Genomic DNA, 7,018 nt, shown 5'->3' with positions numbered 1-7,018 from the left:
ACTTCTTTCATTTCATTTTATTAAGAATGCCAACCTTGTCAAGAAATTTTTGGGGCAGTTTCTTATATATTAGTTTTGAGTCAGTAGTAGAAATTTCCTTTGCAAATTCTGTAAGCCTCAATGATGTTATTGTGACATGTTTGTCAGTGGAGTTTGAAATGAGCTTCCACTCACTCATTCATACAGATGATAAAGAGGGAGAGAGAGGAAATCTGGAAGCGCATAATGTTGGAAATATTCATAGGATTAGGTGCTTATTGGAAAAATTGATACTTTATTGTAAATGTGTATCACTGAATGGGGGAGAACACGAAGTACAAAACTAAACTACAGATGATTGAGCGTTACAGCACGAAACACAAGTTAAATAGAATGAAACGAATCAAACAGAGACGTGGCTGTCTTAAGTTGTTAGCTTTACGCTATGGCAGTACCATTACCCTTTTGCAACACTTTAATACCTGCGAAGCGTCTACTAATAGTCAGATCAATAGTAATGGCAACCTTCCGGCGTCTGACAATCCATTGTCCTAGAGAAGTGTGTAACAATGAGCACAAGAGAGAGATCCGCGGCCGTTCAGCAAAGCAGCACGAGTAGGCTTTCTAGACCTTACTCAGACACTACCAGAAATAGGAGCACAGTGCCCCACTGCAAGTGCAAGATACGTGCTTCCTCACCTGCCGACAATTTCTTATCATGATAAACAAGTAGCATACCAGTACCGTCTGGTTACGGTCCCCCAAGTGTTGCAGAATACGGAGGATGGTGGGTGCGCATGTAGAACTGACATGTGGACAGACGCGTACACTTACGGCATTATTTGACTTTTGCTAAGCATTCAGTCCCTCCAGAGATGCTCAGCGAAGATCGGGTTCTGGTTGTTGCAGAGTTATCATGGGATATGGAGAACAGTGCTACAAATATGCAGGACGAAACTAGAACTGATATGAGCAAGTGAGGGATATTTACAAGGGTTACGTTCGTTAACCGATCGGGTGGTTTTATATCCACAGATTAACACCTATGTGCGAACAAAAATTTTTATTAGGTGGAGCAAGGCCACCACTTAAATTTACAAAAAGATAAACTTTCTTCGAAAACCAACGGCTTCTTCTACTACCAAAATTTTATAACAAGCCAAAGAATATGCCACCTTATTGAACTGAAATATTAGCAACTGAACTGAATTTACGTTCCTTTGTCGGGTTTTCTCTCGACGCTCTCCGGCGGATGGCGAGGAAGTACGCGGGCGCAGAGTCCGGGGTCGATGGCCGGCGTAGCAAAGACGTGGCACCTGGACATCGGCTGTGTCGAAGTATCTTCCGGGCGGGAGTCCTCGTAACTCTTACCGCGGTAGCCGACCGTTGTGTTTGCGCGCCACTGCAGGTGGGACATACAACAACCACTCCCTCAGCACTGTTCTACGCCACACACTTGTGGATAAATGATTGCAGGAATATTGTCCTAACGTTCACTCATCGTTGGAATCAACGAAAAATGCACTAACTTATTTAAAGAGGTGGCCATGTGAAAGGCTCAGGGTTGTGGTTTACCGTAAAGCAGAACGTTGAGACTCACTGGAATGCGACTCATGCTAAAATACGTGTTTATGCAGCACGGAAAAGTTTTACTTGAATTTGGGGAAACATACTTATTTGGGAACTGGAATTACTAGGTACGTGACAAATTAATTTATTTTCGCGAAGTATTTCAAGAGGCTACAAAAGTTGTGAAAGCTACCAGTGGTCCGACGCTGCAGTTGCTTGTGTCATTGGTTTTCCAAGTACAGCTGAGAATGCAGCGGACAGTGAAGTAAACACCCTGATATATGTAAAACGACGCATTTATAAACAAAAAACTTTTATATTTTGGTTAAATATTTTGAACACCCAGAACTGGATAAAAGATCGTGTTTAAAGAAAACGGTCTGCCTCAGTATTGTCAAACATGCTGGAAGCATGCGCTCGAAACCTCTTAAGCGAAGAAATGGAAATAAAGTCAGTGCATTTGACTGCATTATTTCTAGGACCACAGGCGATTCATCTAAAGCAACTCACTATAACTGAAAGGGAGGTGTGCACTACGAGGTAAATGCGATTGTAATTAGTTATGCTAAGACGATATTTTATCAGTACCACCCCCTCCCCCCCCCCAACCCCCCGCCCCGTAGGGTTTAGATCCAATGATAGTGAAGAGACGTAGATTCATGTTACAATGGACCAAATTTAATAGCAGCTATGGGATGTAACGTATTTCTTCTCCATGCAGGCATGTTGCATTACTTGCAAAATGTCATACAGAGAACGAAGCCTCAACATCAATGCCTTCCAAACGTGCAAAGAGTATCTTGGCATTATGAGTGGAGGAGGAGGAAACTGCCTATGAAGTTTCTATGTACCTGTTGATGGGAAAACCAGGTGAGGGACAGTCACTTCTGGAGTGGTGCGAGTCAAGAGCAACAGCTTATCCCAGACTGTCGCAAGTGGCACGAGAAGTTCTATGTACACCTGCCTCTCGTGCCTTTAGCGAGAGGGTATTTAGTGGCTTGTTATAACGGATAATCGTAATGGAATAGCCATGAAAATTTGAATGACCTGCTTATGGTGCACTGCAATACCATTGTAAGTTTCAGATACATTTCTACATCTACAGCTACATCTACATGGGTACTCTGCAAATCACATTTAAGTGCCTGACAGCGGGTTTATCGAACCACCATCGCAATAGTTCTCTATTATTGCAATCTCGTACAGCGCGTGGAAAAAACGAATACCTATATCTTTCCGTACGAGCTCTGATTTCCCTTATTTTATCATGATGATCGTTTCTCCCTATGTAGGTCGGCGTCAACAAAATATTTTCGCATTCTGAGGAGAAAATTGATGATTGAAATTTTGAGAGAAGATTCTCCCGCAATGAAAGATGCCTTTGTTTTAATGATGTCCAGCCCAAATCCTGTATCGTTTCATTGACACTCCCCCCCACCCCCCCCCACCCCCTATTTCATGATAATACAAAACATGCTGTCATTCTTTGAACTTTTTCGATGTATTCCGTCAATCCTACCTGGTAAGGATCCCACACCGTGCAGCAGTATTCTAACAGATGACGGTCAAGCGTAGTGTAGGCTTGTTACATTTTCTAAGTGTCCTGCCAATAAAACGCAGTCTTTCGTTAGCCTTCCCCACAACATTTTCTATGTATTCCTTCCAATTTAAGTTGTTCGTATTTGCAATTCCTAGGTATTTAGTTGGATTTACGGCCTTTAGATTTGACTGATTTTTCTGGAACCGAAGTTTAACGGATTCCTTTCAGCACTCGTCTGGGTGACCTCACACTTTACGTTATTTAGGGTCAAGTGCCAATTTTTGCACCATACTGATATCTTTTCTAAATCGTTCTGCAATTTGTTTTAATCTTCTGATGACCTTACTAGGTGATAAACGACGGCATCATCAGCAAACAACATAAGACGGCTACTCAGATTGTCTCCTAAATCATTTATATAAATAATGAACAGCAAAGGGCCTATAACACTACCTTGGGGAACGCCAGAAATCACATCTGTTTTACTCCATGACTTTCCGTCAATTGCTACGAACTGTGAGCTCTCTGACAGCAGTCACATAACTGAGACGATATTCCATAAGCACGTAATTTCACCACAAGCCGCTTGTCTCGTACAGAGTCAAAAGCCTTCTGAAAATCTAGAAATACCGAAGGAATTTGAAATTCCTTGTCAATAGCACTCGACACTTTCTGTGAGTAAAGAGCTAGTTGTGTTTCACAAGAACGATGTTTTCTAAACCCATGTTGACTGTGTGACAATAGTCCGTTCTCTTCGAGGTATCCGGAACCGCGCTACCGCTACGTTCTCAGGTTCGAATCCTGCCTCAGGCATGGATATGTGTGATGTCTTTAGGTTAGCTGGGTTTCAGTAGTTCTAAGTCTAGGGGACTGATGGCCTCAGATGTTAAGTCCCATAGTGCTTAGAGCCATTTGAAACATCTTTGAGGTAACCTGCAGAAGAGCTTCTGTGAAGTTTGGAACGTAGGAGACGAGGTACTGGCAGAATTGAAGCTGTGAGGAGGGGTCGTGAGTAGTGCTTGGGTAGCTCAGATGGTACAGCACTTGCCCGCCAAAGGCCAAGGTCCCGAGTTCGAGTCTCGGTCCGGCACACAGTTTTAATCTGCCAGGAAGTTACAGTATCAGAACTGTTTGAGAGCTCATGCAGTATTTCAGAATATCTGATACAGTTTTGGAAAATCGAAAAGTTAAACTTATGTATTTAAATTGTTATTTGCCTTAACAAGTTCCTGTTTTCGCTATTCAAGTAACTAGACGTAATAATTTTAATAAATAAATATTTTTCTTTAAATCTACAATTATAACAAATTCTGGTTGTCATAAAAATCGTAAGAACGTGACTCTAAATGCTCCCTCAGAGCTAAAGAACAACGAACAAATTCAATGGTCGCTTTTCTTATTTAAATTTGCTGCGAATACATCTCAGTTAAAGAAAATTTTCATGACAGACTTTTCTAAAGTGATTACTAATACAATATTTTTTGGTGACATATTATACGTAGAATACGAAAACATTTCAGTGAAAGAAGTTATTTTCTTTCACACAAAGAATTCAAATATACACAAGTTCAAAATTTAGTTACATCCACGTTTCATTCATAAACGAATTACATTCACATACCCTTCAGAAACGTTTAAAAACATTTGTTCCATCAGAGCTGGTGAGCAATATTCGTTGATTTAGGTCGATTTTCTGGGTATACCTCAAGGTAAGTGACAATCGCTCTCGACGAGTCTCACTAAGGGTGTATGCTGTTGCAGAAGCTGATTGGATATATATATATATATATATATATATATATATATATATATATATATATATATATATATATATATATATATGGTGAATCATAATTAATGACGAAAACGCATACAGTTGAAAGTACACAATACTAGAAGCAAAAAATCTCAGTAAACATAGGGTCGAAAATGCATACCTTAAGAACTACGAGAATTTTTTCATCCTCGATACTGTGAAGCAAATCTCTTCTACTGCAAGCTCTTTGCTTTCCATATTTCGAGAAGTGATAATATGGACCAAAACAAGAAAAAAAAGTCCAGTAAATATGTGCTCCAAAATCCATACCTAAAGACCTACGAGCACTTGTTCATCTGCGGTACTTTGGAACACCACTTCTAACGAACATATGTGTATACATATACGGGGTGGTCCATTGATAGTGGCCGGGCCAAATATCTCACGAAATAAGCATCAAACGAAAAAACTACAAAGAACGAAACTCGTATAGCTTGAAGGGGGAAACCAGATGGTGCTATGGTTGGCCCGCTAGATGGCACTGCCATAGGTCAAACGGATATCAACTGCGTCCTTTTAAATAGGAACCCCCATTTTTTATTACATATTCGTGTAGTACGTAAAGAAATATGAATGTTTTAGTTGAACCACTTTTTTCGCTTTGTGATAGATGGCGCTGTAATAGTCACAAACGTATAAGTAGGTGGTATCACGTAACATTCCGCCAGTGCGGACGGTATTTGCTTCGTGATACATTACCCGTGTTAAAATGGACCGTTTACCAATTGCAGAAAAGGTCGATGTCGTGTTGATGTATGGCTATTGTGATCAAAAGGCCCAACGGGCGTGTGCTATGTATGATTGTCGGTATCCTTGACGACATCATCCAAGTGTCCGGACCGCTCACCGGATAGTTACGTTATTTAAGGGAACAGGAAGTGTTCAGCCACATGTGAAACGTCAACCACGACCTGCAACAAATGATGATGCCCAAGTAGGTGTTATAGCTGCTGTCGCGGCTAATCGGCACACCAGTAGCAGGCAAATTGCGCGAGAATCGGGAATCTCGGTGTTGAGAATGCTACATCAAAATCGATTGCATCCGTACCGTATTTCTATGCACCAGGAATTGCATGGGGACGACTTTGAACGTCGGTACAGTTCTGCCACTGGGCACAAGAGAAATTACCGGACGATGACAGATTTTTTGCACGCGTTCTATTTAGCGACGAAGCGTCATTCACCAACAGCGGTAACGTAAACCGGCATAATATTCACTATTGGGCAACGGAAAATGCACGATGGCTGCGACAAATGGAAGATCAGCGACCTTGGCGGGTTAACGTATGGTACGGCATTATGGGATGAAGGTTAATTGGCCCCATTTTATCGATGGCAATCTAAATGGTGCAATGTATGCTGATTTCCTACGTAATGTTCTACCGATGTTACTACAAGACGTTTCACTGCATGAAAGAATGGCGATGTACTTCCAACATGATGGATGTCCGGCACATAGGTCGCGTGCGGTTGAAGCGGTATTGAATAGCATATTTCACGACAGGTGGATTGGTCGTCGAAGCACCATACCATGGCCCGCACGTTCCCCGGATCTGTCGTCCCCGGATTTCTTTCTGTGGGGAAAGTTGAAGGATATTTGCTATCGTGATCCACCGACAACGCCTGACAACATGCGTCAGCGCATTGTCAATGCATGTCAACATTACGGAAGGCGAATTACTCGCTGTTGAGAGGAATGTCGTTACACGTATTGCCAAATGCATTGATGTTGAGCATTTTGAGCATTTACTGCATTAATGTGGTATTTACAGGTAATCACGCTGAAACAGCATGCATTCTCAGAAATGAGAAGTTCACAAAGGTACATGTATCACATTGGAACAACTGAAATAAAATGTTGAAGCATACCTACGTTCTGTATTTTAATTTAAAAAACCTTCCTATTACCAACTGGTCGTCTAAAATTGTGAGCCATATGTTTGTGACTATTACAGCCCCATCTACCACAAAGCGAAGAAAGTGGTCCAACTAAAACATTCATATTTCTTTACGTACTACACGAATATGTAATAAAAAATGGAGGTTCCTATTTTTAAAAAAACGCTGTTGATATCCGTTTGACCTATGGCAGCGCCGTCTAGCGGGCAAACCAT

Source organism: Schistocerca serialis, chromosome 3 (genome assembly GCF_023864345.2).
Source record: "Schistocerca serialis cubense isolate TAMUIC-IGC-003099 chromosome 3, iqSchSeri2.2, whole genome shotgun sequence".
Lineage (NCBI taxonomy): Eukaryota > Metazoa > Arthropoda > Insecta > Orthoptera > Acrididae > Schistocerca > Schistocerca serialis.
This window is presented reverse-complemented; position numbering follows the sequence as displayed.